Source organism: Malurus melanocephalus, unplaced genomic scaffold, assembly GCF_030028575.1.
Source record: "Malurus melanocephalus ecotype Western Australia unplaced genomic scaffold, MMel_1.1 scaffold_17, whole genome shotgun sequence".
In the NCBI taxonomy this organism is placed as follows: Eukaryota; Metazoa; Chordata; class Aves; order Passeriformes; family Maluridae; genus Malurus; species Malurus melanocephalus.
The window spans coordinates 3,433,892-3,456,838 of NW_026623249.1; the positions used below are offsets into that span (position 1 = coordinate 3,433,892).

Consider the following 22,947-nt stretch of genomic DNA (forward strand, 5'->3'; position numbering starts at 1 on the left):
TAACTGTATGCTTCTCCATGAAACACCAGTTTTGGAAACTTTGGGAAGGAAGCCCGTGAAAGAATAATACAACTGCATTCCAGAGCATATGAGAGTACAAATAGACATATAGTATCTTTAAATTCCTAATTAAAGCTGATAGCAATTTTTGTGGTTTGTTTTTTGCCTTTTTTCTTTTTCACCTGGGCTGCCTGGAGGAGGCACAATTTCCCACACATTAGAAAAGGAAACTTATTTTCCCCCCTCAGGTTTTCTGCCCTGCATTTTGCACATTCTATTACCCCACCCCACAGTAACCCCTCAGTCTGTCCCCTGTTCTGCAGGTCCCATCCTTTTTTCCTCATCTGTTTTTCTGGCAGTGCATTATTCCTGCTCACTGTCTGTGTCCAGCTCACTAGACCAGAGAAAGGCAGACGCTTTGCCGATGGTATTGCTTTCAGTGCTGCTGACAAGTGCAGACCGCACTGCGCTTTTCAACTACGGATAGTTTCACTTCCAGACTAAGGAGAAATGGCAGCCATTCTGCTTGCTTTGATCTCATTAATAATAAAGGACAATGGGAGCCCTTTTGAATATGAGGAGAAAGCTCAAGTTAAAAAATTAAACAGCATACTCAATTAATTTAGAACCACAGCAAAGCCTTGGAAAGCTGCCATCTTAAATTACTACACAGATACAACTCCCAGAAAATAATAACAGTAATTTAAGAAACAAAAATAATCACATGCTCTTGCTGCCCTAATAAGAGTTTGCTATAGAAGGACAGGTGGGAGCATTCCCCAACATCAGTATTGATCACACATATGTGATAATTCACTTTTGCAAGAGCAAGGGCATATACATCATAGCTCCTGTGGCATGGGGAAGGAACTGGCAGAAATGTGCCTAGCCCTCGTTTTTCTTCAAAACCTTATTTTTCTTTTGGGATGGAGCTGTGTGACATAAATTGGTACATAAGTGAGTACTACACATGGTTAACTTGGGAGAAATAGAAACTCCAAGGTAGATCTGAACCTTGGCRAATGAACAAAGAAAATGCCTGTAGCAGTTACCCCATGTCTGGCTGTTAAATTCTAATGCTGTCCTGATGACGAAGGTRGACCTGTAAAAATAAAATGCTATAATTGCTTTCAACTACCTATACCTTAGATTCCATTTAGATTCAGCTAAAGGTGACTCAAAACAGTTTTGCACAGGCTGCTACTGGTGTTGAGTATCATAGCTCCAACCAAGTGGGTGGAATGGGAACATTAAAAGTTAATTAAAATCTTATCTGAGGAGCTGCATGGCTTCTAGCCTCAGTATAACTGCTAGCTGATAACTCCTATATGCATGCTGGTTCACTTTCAGGACTAATTATAGTGAAAGAAATTGGCAAAAAGAGACTGTGTAAAAGACTGCCATATTTTTCAAATTATTTTCCKAATTGTCTTTTTTCATTAAAAACCTCTACATGTTAGCATTGTTTTGCTGAAAATAGCTGTATTTAAAATAGCTTCAAATAATGTCAATGAAGCATTGTTTTAATTTTGCCTCCAGGAAAAACAAAACAAAGTAGTATTATAAATTATCCTCTATTTAAAACCACTGCCGTCAYACTAGTAATTTTTTCCCTTTATCTGTGGGCTGACAAAATTCTTTCTCCCTTTCCCTTCCAACAGTATTATGTGAGCATGACAGCACAACAAATCGAAACTTCCGCTAAGCACTTTGCCCAAAACATGGAAAAACTGCTCTTGTTCCTATTGCAACTGCATGTCTTTYCTGGGTATGACACATAAAAATAGGTAATGTCAAAATAAGCCTGCTACATTAAGAACAGTTACAGATGTGGAGGTGTCTKCCTGGGACTTAAAGCTCAGATCCTGAGTACTAACAGTCATTAAAGATATTTTTACAGTTTTTTTGTAAAGCGGGAATGTTAGCACTAATCACAAGACCACCATACAAATTTGACATCTTGATATCTCCCTAATTTCTTCTTACTATTTAATTTAAYTCTAGTATTTATTACTTTATTTKTCTTTAAATTGTTCTTTTGTGTTTCTGCTTTGCTGTTACAGGTGGCTTAGAATAGAAGAAATAATTGTGTTGTAATATGCTCTTCTCTATTTTAAACCCAAATTCCTTTTTCTCTATCCCCATTTTTACAACTCCCAGGCATATGAAGTATTACTTCCTCTCTCTCGCTTGTTCCCTGAAAAGTTCCATGAAGGATGCATAAGAATGGCTGAGAAAAGTTTTCACCACACAATTGAAGGAAACAGGAAATGTTGAATCCTTAGCAGGTGTCTCTGCTGAAAGTAATTATTAGGATAAATACTTTTAAATAAGGAAAATTGGTATTTAAATAGGATCAAATATTTGTAAATATTTCTGTTTTATTCCCTTTGTATATTTATGCCATATGCCTGCTGAAACTTCCATGAAGTCTTCTAGGAAAAAGATGGATTGAAATGCATCTTCCAGGGGAAAGATGTAAGTAAGAAAATAATCAGCCTATGTTTATATATAACAAGAAGACATCAATTCTTTTGTTACTTTTTTATGAATAATCTTTTAAACAATGTCAATCTTCTTTTCCACTGTGACCTGCATCTTAAACACAGATAAAGTACAGCATTATATCATACGTTAAATGTCACATTTCATGTGAAAACACTTAAACACAGGGCACCATAAATAGCATCAGCACACAGCTGACTGTGGCTTTCCAAAAAGTAACCTTTCTCTTAATGACTATTCAGGTAAGTAGCTGGTTCCTTTTTGTGTTCACAAGACAGCTGCTGCTTAGAGCATCCGAAGCAGAAAAAAAGGCAGGGTTAGCAAAAGACCTTTTTTTTTTAAAGTATCAGTAGTTTTTAGTGACTGACTATCCAGAGTTCATTCAGGGACATTGTTTTAAAAACCTAGCAAGCCTACAAAAAATCATGTTACGGCACTTTTGGAAATAATAARCCAGTGTCAGATCTCAAAACTCCTTACTACAAATTCCAAATATCAAAGCTCTTTCTAAATTCTTGTCCTCTCCCATTCCTGCATTCAGAATTGTCCCAAGCTGGCAGCACTCTTCGTTCTTTTAGAGAAGTCCCTTCATGCACACTTTTTCTAGACTGTATCCCTGCCAGATGCAATATTTGTAACAGGTAAACTGAATTTTAAAAAAGAAGAGGTCATGTATTTTCATAACGTATAAGTCAAAAGGCTGTGGAATTGACCCCAATACTGAAGCCTGTCTCTCTGGTTACAATCTGTGAGATTTGAGACAGGGGATGTCTGCAGAAAGGTCCCTGCAGGAGCCAAAGGGCACATTCATACTGCAGCGAGACCATTCCCCAAAGCTTTAATGGTTTTTCATATCACTTCTCCCTCAGAGAAAGCTTCACCCCAAAGAAATCCAACCTATCCCAGCACCTGGAAAGGCAACACAGTGGTAGYGTAATACTGACATCCAATGGATGAAAAAATGAAATTTCAATGTCAAACTTGTTCCCATTTTTGGATAGGATTGGCCAGGAAGAACTATTTTGTTCCTAAGCATTTGAACTTTATAAGAATCAGAAACTAGTCTAGGAGCTGTAATTCCTTCCAAATCACAGGTGAAGCTGGGTGGGAACTCCCGAGTTACCCGTTATAACTGCAGACAAACCAACAAAATCTGCTTGCTCTCTACAGTTCAAATTTGTTCCGTAGTGTGAAACTACAGGGACAATGGAGAGTGCTATCTTTTGTTCCTCTGAAAAGAAAATATCTGGTTCCCTAGGCTTATGCAATAAATCARTATCAAAATAAACCAAAATAAATAAATTTATTCATCTGCTACAAGCACACTAAAGCCCTGAGCAAAACATAGGAAGGGACATGCACAAAAGAACACCAGTAAGAGAAATGAGAATTTTAAAGAGGGAAAATTTTTTATTTATGGCAAAGACCAGACCAKCATCTTGGACAGATCCTTCTCTCCCAAAGCGTGCAGCCTGTACTGTTAATGTATTAGTGATTTCTATTTACAACATGAAAAATACATATGGATATGGACATAATACAGACAGTTCCCACACGTTGAATAAACAATGAGGAAGAGARGCAAAGAGTATCCAGCAGTTGTACTAGTAATTCGTATTGATTTATACGGAGCCTTTTGTATTCCTCACAGCACTAAAGTAACAAGTATGTACATATCTAGTATGAAGTCTTATTCATATTAATGGGGCTCTTTCCCCACCARTCAATGTGGGGAAAAAATCAATTACCATTACTGAATGGAGAAGCYATAAAAAGATCCACTGCTCTTTACTGACTTGTGGTAGCCTGAGTTTGCATGGATCTCGTCTGCTCTCTCTGCCACCTGCACACATGGCTTTGCTGTGCTGGCAGCTGTCCCTCCTGCTAGTGACAAACCTGTGAAGAGCTCTGTGGCTCTTCCAAGACAAAGCATTTTTTCACTGAACACCCACAGACCTGTTCACTAACGTGACAGGCACATCGCGTYTCTAGAGTTCCCTCTTCAGCACCAAAACGGTACTTCCAGCTGCTCCACTGTTCTGCTGATCAGGTTGTAACAGGATTCTCCGAAGGAGATCAAATGGAAACATTGCACTGGCATGCGGCCCTGGGTGAGGTCCAATAGTGACACTCATCAGTGGAACAGCAGCCTTCAAACAGACTGGACAATAAGGACAATGATAACGAGCACAGAAATTAGGTATGAGCAAKGATAACCTCTTGCTCCTAGTTTATCCCCCACGTGCCTCTGTTATCCATGTATTCCCCCCAGTGCTTTCTCTGTYACTTTTGGAGACTCTGGCCCTGCTYTGCTAAATCCTTTGTGCCATGCAGGTCCTGCTTACACACCTCCCACCTTTGTCCTTCCCTTGCTGAGATCCCGGAGTGCCGCCCCATACAGCTGCTCTGCAGCCGCTTCCAGCCCGAAGGCTGCTGCAGCTCCTCCCGGCCTCGCACCACCTCCCTCGAAAGCGACCCCTCAGCCTCCCACTGACCCCGGCAGTCTTGTTTCTGGCTCGGCCTACTCCGCAGACAATAAAGATCAGCTGTATTTGCAACGATTACATTTAGGAATGACACTGCGGTCACCGCAAATCCCTTTCCCACAAGTTTTCCSGGTCGCGGTCCTCCGTCACGTGCACAAGTGCCCGGGCCACGTGGGACGCGGAGGGCACGCGCCAMCGCCCGCCCATTCCCCCCGCCCACAAGGGAGATTGACAGTGAAATCAACCAATCAAAGACACGKCTCTGCCTTTCCCCATCCCCAGCCTACGGTTGCTGTGTCATCCGGCGGGTGACATCGGGGGTCGGGCGCCGGTTGGCTGCGCAGGCGTCGGGTTTCGGCCAATGAGCTTCGCTAACTGCGAGACTGACATCTCCCCTGCCCAATAATTGTCCCACGTGCACCTGGAGGGGCGGGGGATGCGCAGATATCGCTGGGGTCGGTAGGCGGTGTGGCGTTGGTGCCGTGTCGAGGCGCCGCTAAGCGGCCACAGCCGCGGCCATACCTTTTATCGCCTGTACCTGTCATGGCGCCCCGCCCGTGCGACCTGCAAATGAGTGCACACAGTGACGTAACCTCGCCCTTCGGCTGACCACGGTCCCAGGGGCTGCCGAGGAGCGCGGCTCGGTGGGCGGGTCTCTGCGCTGTTATGGTGTAACAGGCACATTCCATCTCCAATGGAGGCGGAGGRTGCGACCCCCAGCCCAATCCGTAGGGCGGAAGGGCGGGACAAGTAGGGGCGGGCGAGCGAGTGCCCCATTTAAGGGGCAAACCTCGCAGCCAACTGGCAGAGGAACGAGGGGCGGGAGCCAGCGAGGGATGTAAAGAGAGGGCAATGCTAACCGGTGACAGGCAGCAAAGACAGCCAATCRGTGAGCGTGTAGTGACGCGATAAACCAATCAAAAGCGCTGAGAGGCGGTGCTCTGCTGTGATTGACGTGAGCCATGGCTAATGGGCGGAGAGATCCTCGAGATTCTTCCCAATGGGCAACGTGAAGGGGCAGAAAGGGGAGCGGAGGAAGAAGACGAGCAGGCAGAGTGACCAATCAGCGCGAGGATCGGCGGGGCGCCGTCCAATGGGCGGTGCGAGGGGCGGTGCGGGGGCGTGTCCCCGTGTGTTTGGGTTCGTGCTCCTCGGGGGAGGGAGAGACGACGGCGAGGAAAGTTTGGTTTTGGCTTTTTTTTCCCCCCCCAGTGGTGTTTTTTTGGCGGGGCCGGCGGAGAGGGGGGAGACGCTTTTCGCAGCTTCTTCGCCTTTTGCTTCCTGGGGTTCGTGTTTCCCGGGCGGGCGGAGCCGCCYCCGGCACTGAGAAGAACGGGGGCTCAGCGCACCGCGGCAGCGCCTCGGCGGTGAGTACGGGACGGGCCCCCCACCTCTCGCCCATCCCCGCTCCCAGCCCCCGCCGCGGCACTCCGGCCAGAGCCCTTCCCGCCTTGCGGACCCTCGCGCTGCCTCTGAGGGGCCTCTGGCGCCGGGCCGCGGTGCCGCGGGGCGGGGGAGGGACGGGGGGGCCGGGCCGGCGGGAGGGGCCCCGAGCGGCGGCGGCGGCGGCTCAAGGGCGCTGCCCCGGCGGCAGCAGAGCGGCCGCTGYTCCCGCCCCGACCCCGCCGAGTGCCTGTCCTGGGGCACAGCCGGGCGAACGCCGCCCCCTCCTCGTCTCACGTGTGGCCGCTGTTCGCTGCGGCTGCGCCCCGGTGCCCCCCGCCGCCCCCTCCGGCTCCGCACAGGGCCCCGAGGAAGAGCCGCCCGCCTGCCGGATCACCCAGGCCGGGCAGGACGTACAGCGGCGGAAGGACCCCCAGGAGCCCCTGTGTGGATGGGGAGAAAAAGTGCTGTAGTGTGGGGACAGAGCCGAGGTTGCGTTGGTAGCACTGCAAACCACGCTGGATGAGTGGAATGCGATGCTGGTTAAAACGTGTGTGTTATATATGTGATGGGTTGGTGGGAAGAGTGACCGTCTTCAGAGGTGTATCCCAGGCGGAAAAAAAAAAGTTTCCCCAGCTGTTTGTAACAAAATKAGGGAATGTTTGTTTCTGGAGTCGCCTCGCTGGCTGTGGATAAGCGCTGCTTGCAGCGTGGTATCTTGCAAGCTCAGATCTGCTTCATGAAAGTGCATGTAGGAGGATCTACTACAGCATACAGCTGAGGCTTGTTGACTAAACCGAAGTCTCAACAAAGTGTTTTCCTAGCTACAGTAGAGATGCTTACTGCTGTAAACAGTACTTGGTTTTTCCATGGTAACATTTCACTAACCTCATGAATATTTGTTAAGATATCTCTTTTTAAAGTAAGGGTTTTTTAAAAAAACCCATTAATTAGTATTTTTTTAATAATGATTTACTAGAGTTCAGTATCACATTTACAGTGTCTACAAAAACTGTGAGTCTTCTTGCAAAATAGTATGTAGGTCTTTGGCGGTTGTATAGCTCCGTATTTGAAGGGTATCTTTTTTACCTAGTGTTTTCCATGTGAATAGATTTTGGAAATTAGTTCCTGCTACAAGTGTTGTRCAGGTGATAGCTTTGACTCGTAGGGTTATTAAATACGTGCACAAGTTCAAGCAGCTTTKTAGTTTGTCCTCACCGAAGTTGCTCAGCGATGCCCTCCTCTCCTGTAGTGACTCTCTAATGGTTCAGATTCCTTAGAATGCACGCTGTTGAGTGAATGTTCTTATTTGCTGCATTWCCCAAGGCCCCGAGTTAAAAGATAAGCTCCAGTTTTATCACATGAACCATGGTTAATGCAGGGTCTGCTAGGGAGATGTACCTCGGGGRAGGGGTTTGCAGAGGTGACTTCTCACCTGAGTTCAACTGAGTTGCAGGTGTAACTTGGCAATTAAGAAGCGAAGAAATTGTCCTGCAAAAAGTTGAGCCTGGTGATGGGGGAAGGGAGCCCAGASAGGTGTTAGCTGTGTGTTAGATTTTCTGCTGTGAGGTTTTGGAGCAGTAAAGTGAAGGTACATCTGCCTTTTTAGAGAGTAGGTGAGGTCATCATTATATGTTGACTTTTATGTTGTTTAGCTATATTGCATGYAAACGTTTTGTTAATACATCATTCTGTGTGAAACCATGTATATGCAGGGAATTGAGCTCGGAAGTTTCAGTGCTAATTGGCAAAATGTTACTGGGATGCTTAAAGGGAATCACTTAAATCCTGTAATATGGAAATCATGGAAAAAAATGTAATTATAAACCTCTTGATTAGGTAAAGTTTTGAATGAATGTATTACTGCAGTTTCTGTATACCTGCAAATTTAGCTAGAGATCTACACTTYCATTTGAATAATAAGTTCAGATGTTCAGAAATGAAAACCTTGACAAAGCCTAATCTGCCAGAGTTTGTCAGTGAATAATCCAGTAAAACATTTAGGTGAAGTGTGTGTCATGGCTTTGCTTGGTGATGCATATTTCATCATCAAAACTTCTTGTGGGAGGATGACTTCAGWAGAGGAAGCTTCAGGAGAAACTTTCTGTAGCTCTGAGGTAGCGTATTTTACCTTAGATCTGCCTCCTGTCATGGCAAGTAAGAAATTAGAAATTAGTTTTTTGCAGAAGTAATGCATAATAAAAATCATATATAGAGACAGCTGCATCTAGAACAATGGGATGAATAGCTCCAGCCAGAATGATGGAAGGAATAGAAGGACTGGTATAGAACCAGTAATTTGAAAATATTTTCAAATGGGGTTTGTTCCCTTGTTTTTTTGAGTAATTTTTTCCTTTTTTTTTTTCCTCTCCAGTAAAGCTGTTGTATTTCTGCTCACAGACAAGATTGGCTTTACAATTAAGCAGTATGAACTGGAGATCATAGAATAARTCTAAGAAGCTTAGTTATTGACTTGAATGAGTTTATTAGTAGTCTGCTTAATGGTTTGGTTACCTTATTCTCCATTTTTCTGCAGAATGCTTGGATGCAGGGTCTCTTCTAGTCACTGATTGCCATTCTTGTGTTTATTTTCTTGGAAATCTTTTTATACATAGATATTTTCTGCTTTGTGTAGTAATAACAGTTAACAGTCATTTTCCAGTTTCTTTGCAATGGCTTTCTTCAGTAATTGCTTAGTGCTGCAATTAGATCCACAAATTCTAGAATGMTTCTATTTACAGCATACCTTGCATTTTACAGCTATTCACTTCTTTATCATTAGTTTTTATTTTTCATTAAGCTTTTACCTGTGTGGAATCTGGGTCAGTATATGTGTTTTTGTGAAGAACTGGCATTGTTTGTTTTCACAGGATAAATTAAGCATGTTTAGCCTATAGATAAAGGAGGGAAATACCTGATACTAGCACATTTTTACCAGTAGTTTTCTTCAAAGTTAGAGGTTTTCTGTCACCTCAGTGCTTATAAAATGTGTTTTCTCTGAAACTTCTTTTAATGATTTGTTTCTTGCATTTTCAGGAATTTTAATCATGCAATGTTTCACTGTCTTAGGGAAAGAATACCAAGAGAATGTCAGTCTTCAGTTCTAATTGGAATAAACTAGCACGGCAATGTTGWGTAAACAGTAACCTGTATTTCTAATAGTTTGACCAGTTGTGGTASAGAAAGACGTGTATTCTTGTAAACAGTTTTCCTCAGTTTAGGATTTACTGTCTTTCTCCGTTTTTAGATAAAAYGTGTATGCTAAGGTTGCTTGTTCTTTCAGCAAACAGTGTGTGTAATATGGACTGAAGAATTCATGTTCATTTATTGTGAACCCAGGCTAAACTTTTGGCTACTATCTGCTAATAAAAATAGGGGTGCTTTTTGGTACTTGAGCCAGCTGTCACTGTCACACAAGTAGTTGCCTGCTGGTATTTCTGYTTGCGAGGTGACCAGGGTGAGAGTAATCAGGATATTCTGATTGCTGTTCCCTSTCCATTTCTGCGGATAGCAAAACTCCTATATTTCCTTATATTTCTCTTCTGTTCATGTGTTCTTTGTGTTGTACTTCTACTCATTATTTTTTTATTTGCTCAGGGAAGTAAACATACTTTGCTGCAAGGCGTTGGTGTCACTTATTTCTTTTCTCCTTTAGAGCAGTAGGCAGTGAGGATGTTAAATTTATTTTTTCCCTTTGCCTTCATAGAGCGGTTAGAGGGAGAGGGTGTTTTGGGGCTTATTATGGTTTTCACCGTGTTGTAGGGGAATGTTCTGAGGTTTTTAAGTTTTCATCAGTGTAAGGGTTGTGGTTGGAGTTTGGATGTTCTCCGTGTTTACCATGTAGTGAGCTATGGAGATGACCTTTTCCAGTTTCAGCCAGTCAGTACAGATTGCGTTTCTGGGCCCTGCCAGCTTTAGTAGTTCTGAAATTGGATATMGTGCATGTATTTCCTGATTTAATGTCTGTGGATTAGAAAAAAACACAATAGTTCCTCTGTGAGAGAATCTGGGAAGCAAGTTAGTGTTCTGAGACTTGCACTGTTTAAAATTTTCTAAATATCTACTTAAAAGAGTAAAATGGATCTGAAAGCAGCTCTTAGCCAGTTTAGCTTTTAAGTCTGTGGAACAACGTCCTGCTTTTGCTGGGAGAAATGGGGGGTACGATAAGGCAGCAATTGTGCTGTAGAACACTGGTCAGCATAAATGTGTAAAATATAACCTGGAAGTTGATACATTGTGATCCTGTTGGAAGATGGGAGGCTGGAAAGCTAATTAGCGGATGAAAGGATAAGAAGCAAAGTTGCAAAACAAAGAGTTGATAATTTTAGATAGCCTGGCAGAGGATTAGTCAAAAGGTGATACAATAATATCATGTTGCTTGTGTGAGGGGAAGTCCTCTGATCCATCTAAATGAGTAATGAAGTAAAAGTCATTGATGTTTTCACTTGCATTTAATTTCTATAGTTTTATCATGACTCTTTGCAGTGTCATAAAAAGTGCTATAACAAAAAACATATTGACAAGTTTTTTTTGGTAATATATTGGGTTTTTCATTAGTAAATTCTGTTCTGTAAWAGGAGAAATTTATGCCCTTTGATTTGGGTAGTAGTCAACAAAGAACAGTTTTTGTGAATACTGTTGGCTTTCTTCTGCCAAGTCTGAAGATTTTGGATTCTAGATTCTATTTTGCTTGTTGGAAATGCTTCTTCCTGTTCCTCTGATCATCTTGTATCCAGGGTTGCAGGGGTTTTTTTCCTACTTGAGTCCCTCTTATTGTCTTACCACAAATATTGGTTGTACCTGCCGTTCTCTAGTGTGTTGTTCATGTGGCAAAAGTAGACTTTATGAGAAAGTTTCACCAGTTAAATGAAATGTATGRTTTTAAATCCRGAAGTGAAGTGTTTGGAGAGCTGTTTGCTGGCCTTGATTTAGGACTTGTCCAATAGGTCTCCACATGATTAGAGCTGAGAAACTCCTGGGCTGCTCCAAAGCAATCTCATTATCAAATTCCCTGACCCTGTGACCTCTCTGCGTAAATCTCCAGACAATATCACATAAGTGCTAAGAAAGATAGGAARCCCACCTCTGGCTGATAGAAGGAACTCTTCAGGGATTGCCAGTCCACTGTGGACTAAATATATTTTGGCTTTGGGGTGATCCACCAATGTTAATGGGAGTAGATTGTCTTGTCTTGCTGTTTGTTACAGCCAAGAGACACAGATTATTCGTTAATTTGGTGTCACTGTCCTCTAGTTAYGAACCTGTGTCTTAGGAGCTGAAGAGACCCAGGTTATCCAGCTCTTCTCCTGTACATTTGAGAACCTTTTAGATATCTCATGGGGATCCTTAGAAATTATCTAAGGATAGTGTCTCTTTCTGGAGAAAATAGAAATGCCACTGACTGTTTTCTTTCTACAGCTGACAGTATATTCTGCTTTTTATACGGCAGTACCGTAACTTTGTGATCTAAAAGCTTTTCGAGAAGTTAGATTTTATAGAAGAATAAATCACTTATACACTCACTCACTTTACCATTACAGTGAAACGCTATTTCAAATGTCTGAAGTTTGTGTTGCTTTCATACTGTGACTTGAGTCGCGTAAGTTAATAGTATGCAATTAGCATTAGGAATGATGAGGAACTTGAGGAAAAAGCATTAGGATAATGTTTTGATGAAAACATGTTGCCTCTGAGATAGAGGAAGRGAATGTGTCCCTTCACCCCAGCTTCTTGCAAAGTCCAATATATACTTCATACCAGAATGAATTATGATCCATCCTTGATCTGAAACAGCTCAAAATCCCTTTAAGAAAGAAGGCCATAATACATATTGCTCTAAATAGTTGCTTTAAAGCATTGTCAGCTACTTTATGGGGTTTAGTATATTTCTTTGTGACCCTCTCCGGGATTTTTATGCGTTGAGATTCTTCCTGGATGTATTGGAGTTATTATAACAATTTTTATATTGCTGTAAATACACCAGTTTTAACTCTGTTTTGGGAATATGTTTATTCTGGTAATTATGTTTAGGGGTTTTATTTTGGGAGTTTAGTTTGTTTTTCAAGTTCCACTTAACTGCTTTAAGTAAGAAGCTAAAGAAGGAGCACTTTGGCACAAATATGTGTCTATGCAAGAAATTTTACTATTGCAGCCATTGCAATTTAAATTCTTATCCTTCTGTATGTATTTGGATTCTGAGAAGAACTTGTTTAAATTTCTAATATTTTTRTTTGTCAAATGGCTGAGATTCTGCCTTATCTGGTTTGAATTGCATTGTATCAGTTGCCTATTCTTGCAAATTAAAAATACAGATGAGTCTTCTTTTGATGAGAACAAGAATGAAAGTCACTGTGCCTATTTGTGACTGTTCATTAAGATTCATACCACTTTTCATTGACATTGAACAAAATTTAATATGTTTTCTCACATTTGAAATGGATCCTCACATTTAAAATGTATCTTATCTTTCTGCTATTCCYTGTAATACTACAGTATTTCCCTGCTCCTTGTAATTAGTACCTTTTTTGTGGCGTTTTCATACAGGGTCAGCTCATATTTTTTGTAACCCTTCAAAGCAAAGTGGGATAGTAAAGCTAAAACTGAGTTTTTATTATTATAGCTGTGCTTTTTGCTTGGATAAATGTTTGGGTACTTCAGGATCTGCTCATCTGCTTCCTGTGGCTGGTGTGCTGATAGCATGAAGAACAGGTGTAGATTTAAGTTGGTGTTCAGTGTTTCTGTTGTATTTAATAAAARGTTAAGGGAAGCTGCCTATATTTCTGGTGATGCTTTTCTGAACGGTACTTGAAGGGGGAAGATGTTTTTTATTGCACAGTAGGCTTTTTTTTTTACACATTTTTTAACTCCATAGTTGTAGTGAATTAGCTGTCTATAATTTTCTTTGCTTGGCCTTTTTAATTTTCAGAGTACACAGAGAAGCAACCAAAACTGGCTGACTTTCATTTTTTGGAAGTTAGCTTCTCTGGTTCTTTCATATTCAAAGTTCAACTTTCTCTTCCCTGTCCCTGGCAATCCGTGTATTGAAGAAAATAGATTCATATTGAGAGAAACTTCCTGTTGGTTGAAAAGTAAATTAGCCTTTGGAGAAATGTCTCTGTGGAGAAAAAAAAAAGGTAGAAGTCCCATTGTATCAAATACTTTTTAACATTGTCTAATAATCAAAGGAAAACACTTCTGACACTGTTACATTGTGGTGGCCTGAGGGCAAGAATACAGTGACATAATTAGTCTCCAGCTCTAACCCTGTACTTAACCATTGCTGGATAATGTTGCTTTCACCAGTTTGGGGTAACTAGATAAACTGCCACTGCCTTGTTTATGGGATACTGTATATCAGTTTATCTCGCTGGGTATGTAAATAAACTGAAAGTTTTAAACTTTAAACTAGTTTACAAAGTTTTGACGAAAAATGATTGCATTTAAAAGTGTTGCTGCATTTTACGATTTAATAAAGGATGAACAAAAAGTAACTTCTAAGGCAAGAGCATTCAAACCTAGGAGCAAATTTTGAGAGTTAGGTTTTTAAATATGTGGGAGAGCTTGACCATGAAAATCAGTTTTCATGTAGTTCTAGCAGGTAGCTAAAGGCAGACTTTCATGGTTTTGGTGGTAATAATAAAGTTGGGTTATCTTTCTTTTAAATGCYACATTCAGAGGAGTGGTTAGAAAGYTGAAGACCTCKTTTGTGCCAAACCCTAAAGACTGAMAATTTAGGGCCCTGACCTCACCCACAGTTGAGGAGGTCTGAAGCTCTTCTTGCAAGTAGTTTGTAGTAGTCAGTAGTACTAACTAAACATGTTTAGCAAAGATTGTGATGTTGAGGAATAGCATTGTTTCAGTCATAACTTGCATTGTGTTTTTAAATTTTAAAATTAGCCATAAAAATGCATGTATTGCCTCATTTGTTTTAAGATTGAAAAAACATCATTGAATATAAAMCAGATTTTTGAAATTAGCTTCCTGTTCCTTTCTTAGGTGCTGAAATAGCTGAAAAGTACAATTCAGACTGATGTCACACTATAAATATTAATGAAGTTCTACTTGGCAGCTGGTTATGTTCAAAGTTGGTGTTTGCAATTATAGTTTAGAATTATTTGCTTAACAACTCAGCATTTGTTTTCTTTGACAATAATAGTGCTAAGATCTTGGACGTCTCTGCATGTATAATCATGTTAGTGGGAAGTCAAAATGTCTTTGTATAAAAGAACCCCTCTATTAATCATTAGAAATGAGATAACTGTGGAACATTATTTTGGAAAATTTCAGGGTGTAAGCTATGAAAGAGTGAAGTTAAAAAAAACCCCAAAAAACAATGCAGATTGTGAATTAAGCTCCATTCTCCATCACACTCTCCTGGCCTTCCTCCTGTCCTGGTTCGGTCGGGCCATAATCGTCTACCCAAGGCTGCATTACAGGGTGCAGTGCTGAGACCTGGAGCTTCTTTCAGGCAGCAGGAGATGCTGGGGGACTTAGCCCCAGTATTGCCCTGGTGTGAATTCCTTGACAGTTCACTRGTGTGAATTCCTTAATAATGCAGCTTTTATTGTTAAGGCAAACAAAGCAAAAGGATAGTTTAACACTGGAAACTTTGATACTCTTCTAATTAAATGCAGGAAGATTGTAAGTACTAGATCATTTGAAAGGCATGGTATCTTTCAATCCTGTCCTACTTGTGAATGAATGATCTTTAGTCGTGTTGTTTTTAGCTGTTGTAGTTGCTGCTGTCAGTGAATAAGCAACCCTTCCCCCTTTCCTCTGCACATGGCTGCTTACCACCTTATCAGTTTTAATTTAGTTACTCCTGCTGGTTTTGATAAACATACGGCTGTATAGGAGTTGATGAGTGTTATTGGTGGTTCGAAAGGAAACCTTCCATCCTGAGTTGACTTTAGTGGTATGAATAATCTGACCGGATGATTCTGTTGGGATTATAAACAGTAAAGGAGCTGTTTGTAGCTTTCAGGTTTAAAGTTGAGCTGTTGAGAAGTAGGCTTCTCACTCTCCACAGCGTTTTGCTTAAGGTGGAAAAAAATGCTTCATGTCTCTTGACTAGTATAAGATCCTTCCTCTTCCTCCTCTTCACCTCTCTCTAGAAAACGCTGGTCCTTTGTATTCTGAAGACTATGTCACTTTGCAAATATCCTGGAATCAAAGCTTGGTTGCACTGGGCTCCAGCATTCTTGGGAATGTTAGTATACATGGATTGCTGGCATTCTGAGCATTTTCATTGCATGCAGTTTTTTTCACTGGCACACAAATAAGTGYCATGATAGTTGTGATACTTGTAATAATGACTGCTTCTGTGCCATTGGGATTTAGAGCATTGCTAATGTTAGCAGTTAACAGTGTGAAGTAGCCTTCTTTTGTGCCTGAAAAAAAGTAATTTTCAAGACCTCACAGAACCAGAGTTGAATAATTGAAAAGAATGGTTTTTTTTTTAAGTGGTAGTTTGTTTCCAACTCTGAAAAAAAAAAAGTCTTTTGAGTGGCCTAAGTTTTGATATGGAGTGTAAAAAGCTGCTGATATTCTCAACTCTCCATGTTTTAATTACTTCTGGCTATAGGTATCACCACAACTCTTACTGTGGTGCTGTCAAGAAGAGGTGTCAGGCAGATAAGACAGAATACTCCCAATAACCTCACTTTTATAGTTTCCATAAACATCGTGGTATAGAGTGTTGAAGATCTTGAAGAAAAAAAAAAGTAGAAATAATTTTGAGGATGCTTTGTAACGTGTATATTGTATCTAAACACATGTATGTCTGTATGCACATACRTGTGTGTGTATGCTACAGTCACATTGAAAAGACAGTGTGGGACAAAGCACAAAGGACTTTGGAAAATTTAACCACCTTTGGCTGATTATGGTTGGGATGTAGGCTTCATTACAGTCGAGAAGTGATGTCTAGTGTACAGTAGGCTGCTAAAGCAAAGTGGAGACAYCTTTTATGTTTAATTGTAACTTTTAATGGATTCTTTAGCAAAATCATTATGAGCAGAAAAGAAGTGGGTTTTGTGCTGCTTTGTGCAGTAGCAAGTGGCAAAACGGTGTAAGCAAAACATTTTTTTAAATAATTTTTCAGTTTACTTTTCCTTTAGTGGGAGGAGAAACATTTAGCATCTTAAATATTGTTTATGTAATGGTTTGGAACACCAGGAATGTGATGATGAAATAATCTTTCTGTTTCAAGACTGTCTTTAGACTCAAAGGCGAGAGGCAGAATTTTYTAAACAGAAGATCTGGTGTAAGACCATTTAGAAGTATCCTTTTGCATATTTCACATGTATCCCTTCACATTGAATCAAAAAGGGAGATACTCTTTAATGAGGAAAAAAAACATAAATTCACTAATGATTGGATTTTCTTGCGCAGATCATGCTGTATAGTTGTCCGTTTAAAAACCCCTGACATCTTCAGGAGTGTTCTATTTTATGAAAGTGATTTGCTAGTTTGTATTTGAGCTGTTCATGTAAAAAGACTTAAGTGGTATGAAGTGGGACTTGTGTTTAGTTCATATAGGTTGTCTTCAACTTCTTTATAGTCCTGCTATTCTCATGTTGCTTTAGAAGAGCAGAACAGACTAATGTATATGATATCTATTCCAAGTTACAGTTATTTATCATGTAAAAGTACTTGTGTCATATCTAGATGAGCAGCTGAAACATTTTCTATATATTACCAAGAACATCACTGCAAAGAATTTAATACTGAACAAAATAAGAAGTTGTGCAGCCAACACTGAATTAAACATAATGGACACCCTTTCTCATGAAGTATTTTGCTGTGATTTGTGGGGTATGCGACTGCCATTCCCAAATATTCCTCCCTGCATTTTTTTTTTTTTTGCCATAAGAGATTGAGAATTTCTGCCATTTCTTTTCCCATTTCTCCCAGCTGCTTTGTTTAGAGTGGTATCTTTAGTTCGTATTTCCTTGAAGTCCTAATCCTTCCTGGATTTCCTTCCATCTAAGTAATGCAAAAAGATTGTTCTAAACCAGGTGAAATAAGGAGGTTGCAAAACCTCTTCTTAAGCACCAGTGGTATGTCTCCTTCTACCAAATTATTTCTAATTGGTTATGARTTACGTTTCCATCTTCAGCCTTGAAAAGTGGAGAATTATCATCACAGAGAGACCTGAGTTGTCCTGTGTAATTTTTACAGTAAATCATGACTGTTACACTGCCAGTGTGCCATAGATGAAAACAACCCATAAAATATTTTGGAGTTGTTTTGAAGTTGTGAATGACYTTAAGCTAACTTCCTAATATACTAATTGTGTATGTGATGTTTTTGTGTAGTTACATCAGCAGCTGAATTTTGTAAGATGATGTTTTAAAACAGCTGGAGACATTTTGAGCAGAATGTGCTCTGGCTTGCTTTATCACAATCACCCCACAGCTTAAAGTCAGAACCATGTTCAAAATGAAAGTTTGTTTCTGTAAAACCTTTCTGCACTTAGCAAAGAGACAGGTGAACCACCAYGGCAGCAAAAACGCCCTTTATCACCAGATGTAGTTTCTAGACAGAAATTATTCTAATGGAAAWCGTGCCTGCCCAGGAAATTCTTAGTTAATGCTAGAAGATCAGGAAAAAAATACTCTGTTTATGGCAGTCAGTCCAATGACAGGAGCAGTTTGTTAGTAGAGAGTGCTGTACATTAAGCTGGAGTAATAGCCAACAAAATGATGCAGTGAATTTAGAAAAATGCCACTTGTTCATATCCCTTACAACAAACCTGAATAATGGCAAGTGGAATAATWTAGATTTTAGTGATGCTAACTTGAATGTATAATGGTAAGCTGATAGGTCTGGACTTCTTTTAATTCCTGGAAGTTGGTTATGTTTTGCAAAACCAAAATTGAAGTATTTAATTCTAGCTGTGGTTAAGACAKATTATGTATGATTTGAAATGGGCTTGATTGTTAGCCGGTGCAGTGCTGCTGCTATGTTACTCTTTTAAAATAGGATTAAATACATGATGATTTGTAGGTAYGGGATTCATTTTTACACATAGTAGTTAATATTCAGGAGTTATTGTAGGATTACATAATCACTTTCCTTGATTGCAAGGAAACATACTTGTGTGTGTTCTCTAGGTTCTTATACAAGAAACCAGTTTCATCCCATATTTTTTTCCCAGTTGTGAATAGAAATTATGTTTCTACAGCCTCCTACTGTTCTGTTGTATCTCATAGTCAGTAGGAGATCCTCTCACACATGCTACCAGTGTTTACTGTTTTTCCAGATTTGGATGGGAGGTTGTGGGGAGAATTTTAAGAAAATATTTTCTTGATGGCAGCTTGTTTCTTTTGCTTCTTCGCACCTAGGTTTGCTGAGCTTTGGAGACAATTGACTTTTGTTTTTATATGTTTTTCTATTTATTGATGCCCGCAGTTGGTTGATTTTTTTTTATTTTCTCCTTTTAGGGTTTCGTTTTTGCACTGAATGTAGCCAGGACGGATCCTTGTGGGCTTTGGCAGCCCTTGGAAACTGTCAAAGGTAAAAATCAACCCGAGGTCAATGTTGTTATCTTGAAAGTTGGAGGTGAGAAGAACAATAGCCTATGGTGGTTCTTAAGATACTGTAGGAGTCTATCTGTTTTCATATACTTTGTAGTGTGTTATTTCCTGTGGGTTTGGGTGTGAAGTTTGTTACTGCCTGATGTGATTTGTTTCTAAAGCTAAAGTTGATATGTATGATGTACCATTTATTTGAAGATCAGTTAATTTATTTTGAGATTTTTAAAGTCACTGGAATTGGTGATTATTTTTTATAAGCAATAAAGTTATAGTCAAGGCTTTTTTATCTTCTGAATGCTTTTGCTTTCAGAGCAACTTGCATTTAAAGTGCCGAAAAATAATCCATTCTTCTGTACATTAGATTTTATGTTGCTTTCGTTCAATCTTAACAGAGTCAATGTAATATAATGCTTTAGCAGTTAGATATAATATGGCTGGATCATGTGTTCAAAATGAACACATTTTTGTCTGTGTGCCTAGAGACCAGTGATAGCGGTCATGTGTTGATACAATTGTGTCAAATAGGCATAGTCTCATTTAAGACATAATTTAGTCAAATACTGCCTTGTTCTAACTGCTCTTGTTTCAAGTATGCCATGTATGCAAGATCACTATCTTGGAAGAGGACTCCTGTGCCTGTTTTGTTTTGTGAGAGAGTTTGGGACCTACCTTTAGTTTCTGCTTAATGTCTGTAATTGGGACAGTTGATGCAGTCTTACTGCCCTTCAGGCTTTTTCTAGTGGGCCATAGCCAGTTTGGACTTGAGAATTCACAGGATTCACAATTGGTTATGCATTAAGTGTTTCTCTTGCAACTGCACTCTTGGGAAGCTTGAAGTAGTTATTTTCTTCATTATCAAATGAGGAACAGTTTTTTCTTTAGTCTATGTTTGATTCCTGCTGCTAATCTGAAAAAAAAAAAAAAGGGTTGCAGCACAGAAGACCCTTGTATCAGGTAAGGTGCTTAGTCCCACTGATGCCTGTTTGATGAAACCAAATTTGAAATAATTAGAATACCAGCTCTCTCTTGCTCTTGGGTACCTTGTCTTTTTCCATGCTGGACCTTTCTATGTGGAGGAAAAATTAGGCATAGAGGAAGTACCTTGTTTTCTGATATTCATTTTTAGGGATTTTTAGGTATATGAAAATTTTGTTCAGGTTTTACTTGCCAGAGGGTGTTGGAATGCAGAAGTGAAGAGAAAATATCCATGAGAATACAGTGCTGTTCTGCTTACACTGAGTATATGGCTGGTAGCTGTATCTATTATCCTGATACCACTAAATAACGTGTGTGCATCTTTGTCTCAGTTTAGAGACAATTTTAGGAGAAAACGCACTRGAATGAACGTTTCCTCTAAAGAAAATGGTTTCAGCAATCACTTCCTACCAATACAAAACGAATTTTCTGGGTGAAAGTGGAAAAAAAAACCCTGTTTATTTAACTAACAAGGTGCCCACATTGGTTCAGCTTCTCCTGAGGTCTGGGCTGATATGGGATGTCCCCCTGGCTTTCCTGCTGGTCAGTGCTGACSGGCGCCCGCCTATGGTCTGATTCTYGGACTAAACTAATCTGGACAGTCCAAGAAGAAACAACAGAGGCCAGCAAAAAAATGGCTACTGCAGTCCAAGGAAAGAAACTTCCTGCCTAAGCTAACAAAAATCAAGCTASCTAAAGCAACAATGTAACTCCATCTCCAGTTTGCAGAAGAAAGCTTTGAACAAAGCCCTGCCAGAGTTCCCTTGGCTCCTACCCCTCCCCTGCACTTGCTTAAAGCTACAGGACCTATTTCTGGGCATGAAGCAGATAATCAGGAATAGATTATCATCATAAAATCACCCCAAGACAGTCTTTCCTGCAGAAACAGATGGAACGAGAATAGGACTAAATATCAAACTGAATTGTACCAAAACCATACTGTTTTATGACAATATTGCAGTAGGCAATAAAGTTTGTTAGAAATCCAGCTAGTTCATATTAATGAATGYTTTTACCTTTGAGAATAGATTGTCATCCCTGTATTATATTTTAGAGAGTTAAATAAAAGTTGTTCCTAGGTTTGTACATGCATTTACTACATTGTATGTGGGCATACCAATACATTGCTATTTGTCAGACCTTCCTTGGAGTTATGTCACTCCAGTTGAAGTTAGTTAATATTTCTGAAGGATATCAGGTGAATAAAAAGATTGGGAGATTTCAATCACATTTCAAGTATTTTCAATGGATATGTGCAAGGGTGGAAGAAGATGATTATATTACTTTTGGCCTTTTTCAGGAGTCACTTTGTTGGTAGATGTTGGATCTGAAAATCTAAATGGACAGTCTATAAACTTCCTTTTTATCACCAGGGAACTTGACACATCAAGTATTGAATATAAGTGAAGTATTGAATATAAGTAAACAAAATGCCTTGAGACTTTTGGCATTTCCCTGTTCCTATAGGATGCTAGTACAAATTCTTGCTTGCTGTCTGTCCTTCATGTATAAAATAAATGGCCCTGTGTGTCACCTTCAGCTCTCTGGTCAGAAGCTGGTGAGCTGAGGAGGTGATGTCAGGAACATGGAATAATTATGTTATTGCTTCATGTGCTGGCAGTAAGCAGTCTCTGTTGGCTGAGAAGTCTCCTCAGTTGCAATGAGGCTGCAGAAGTCTGCCACAGAGGTAGAGTCGCATGGATTCAGGAATCTTGAAATGTCTCCTTTTTAGCAAAAAATATACTTGTATTGCAGCATTCTTGTGCCAGTGGCTAAAGRAATCAGTGATTAATGTATGCAAAAAAAACATGAAAAATATTGAATTAGACTCATAGTTTATTGTGGGATATTTTGTCTCCTGAAAGAACCCAGAATCAAATGCAATAAACTTTAAAAAAAACGCCAAACCAAACAATAAAAGGATAGCATTCAGCAAAATTTCCTCATGCAATATCTCTTGTTTGTGGCTTAGGGTCTTCCTGCGCCAGCTGTCAATTTTTTTTTGGTGGATTTTCTTTTTCCCCTTTGAAATTTTCTGGTAAATTACTGATACTTTTAAAACTTTGACCTTTTTGCCATCCCATGTGAGTTCACTCTAACTAAGCATTGTATGACAAACGTTAAAGCTGATAAAACATCAATTATAGGATAAATGAAGAGAGAAGAATAGAAAATATAAAAAAGAAAATACTATGGAGAAGGAAAATAGTTTTATTCATTCAGTTTCCTACTCTGATCTCTGCATTCTGRATACTTTCAGTGTATTTAACCTGTCATCTGTGGAAGAGCTTGCTTGATTTTGTTCTTGTAATCTTTCCAGTTAAAGGAAAGTTCTAGTTCTACTGACCTTTTCTTTTCTCCTTTGAGATGTACTGGTTGGTAGTTTTTTTGCCTTCTTCCAGGAGTAGCGTATAAAAACTGGTGTCAAATACTGCCAGTTCCTCTGGTAGTGAGGCATCTCAGAAGATAAAACACATCAGTTTTTCAGAGGTTCATGTTTGAGTTCTTCCAGCACTCAGAATGAAAAGTGACTTCCCCTTGCAGTGTTCTTGGTCTGACCTGACTGGTCTTATTTTATTTGTAACCTTTAATGCTTCTACAGCTCAAGTTTATTCTTGCTTATTTGTCTGATTTTGAGGCCAGTCAGTGCCACAGGTATCCTTCTGGCCGAAGCTCTTCTAGCTGTTAGACATTGGACTGTCTGTCTAATGATCTGAGGAGCTTCCCAGTTACTTGGCTCTGATACTGCAAAGTCATGCTTCAAAACTCCCTGGTCCAGAAGTTCTGGAGCAGGTTTCAGAAACATATTATGGCAGAGAAGTACCATGGACAGGGACTGCCAAGCCTGGCCTCCTCCACTGTGGTTGTGGAACAAAAAGCAAGAAACATTTGTTATAGGCAGGAGGATCTTGGTATAGGTGTCGTGCTAACTACCTGATGACACAGTTGTAAAGTTTGCCTTTGCCACTCTTGAAATGACTGACAAACTGAGTGGCAGATTCTAGGAAATTAGGCTTAAGGAAAGGTACAGATTGACTTAGTTTTCATTTCAGTGTTTA

General features: G+C 40.0%; 1 protein-coding gene across 3 annotated transcripts in view; it reads left to right on the forward strand.

Moving 5' to 3' along the window:
• The first annotated feature begins 6,117 nt into the window (after window positions 1–6,117).
• TNRC6B (trinucleotide repeat containing adaptor 6B) overlaps window positions 6,118–22,947 on the forward strand; it is a 134,026-nt gene continuing 117,196 nt past the window's right edge. For all 3 annotated transcript variants that reach the window (XM_057388802.1, XM_057388820.1, XM_057388836.1), the window contains exons 1-2: window positions 6,118–6,358; window positions 18,821–18,893. The gene's annotated coding sequence lies outside the window, so the exon portion shown is untranslated. The remainder of the gene's footprint in view (window positions 6,359–18,820; window positions 18,894–22,947) is intronic.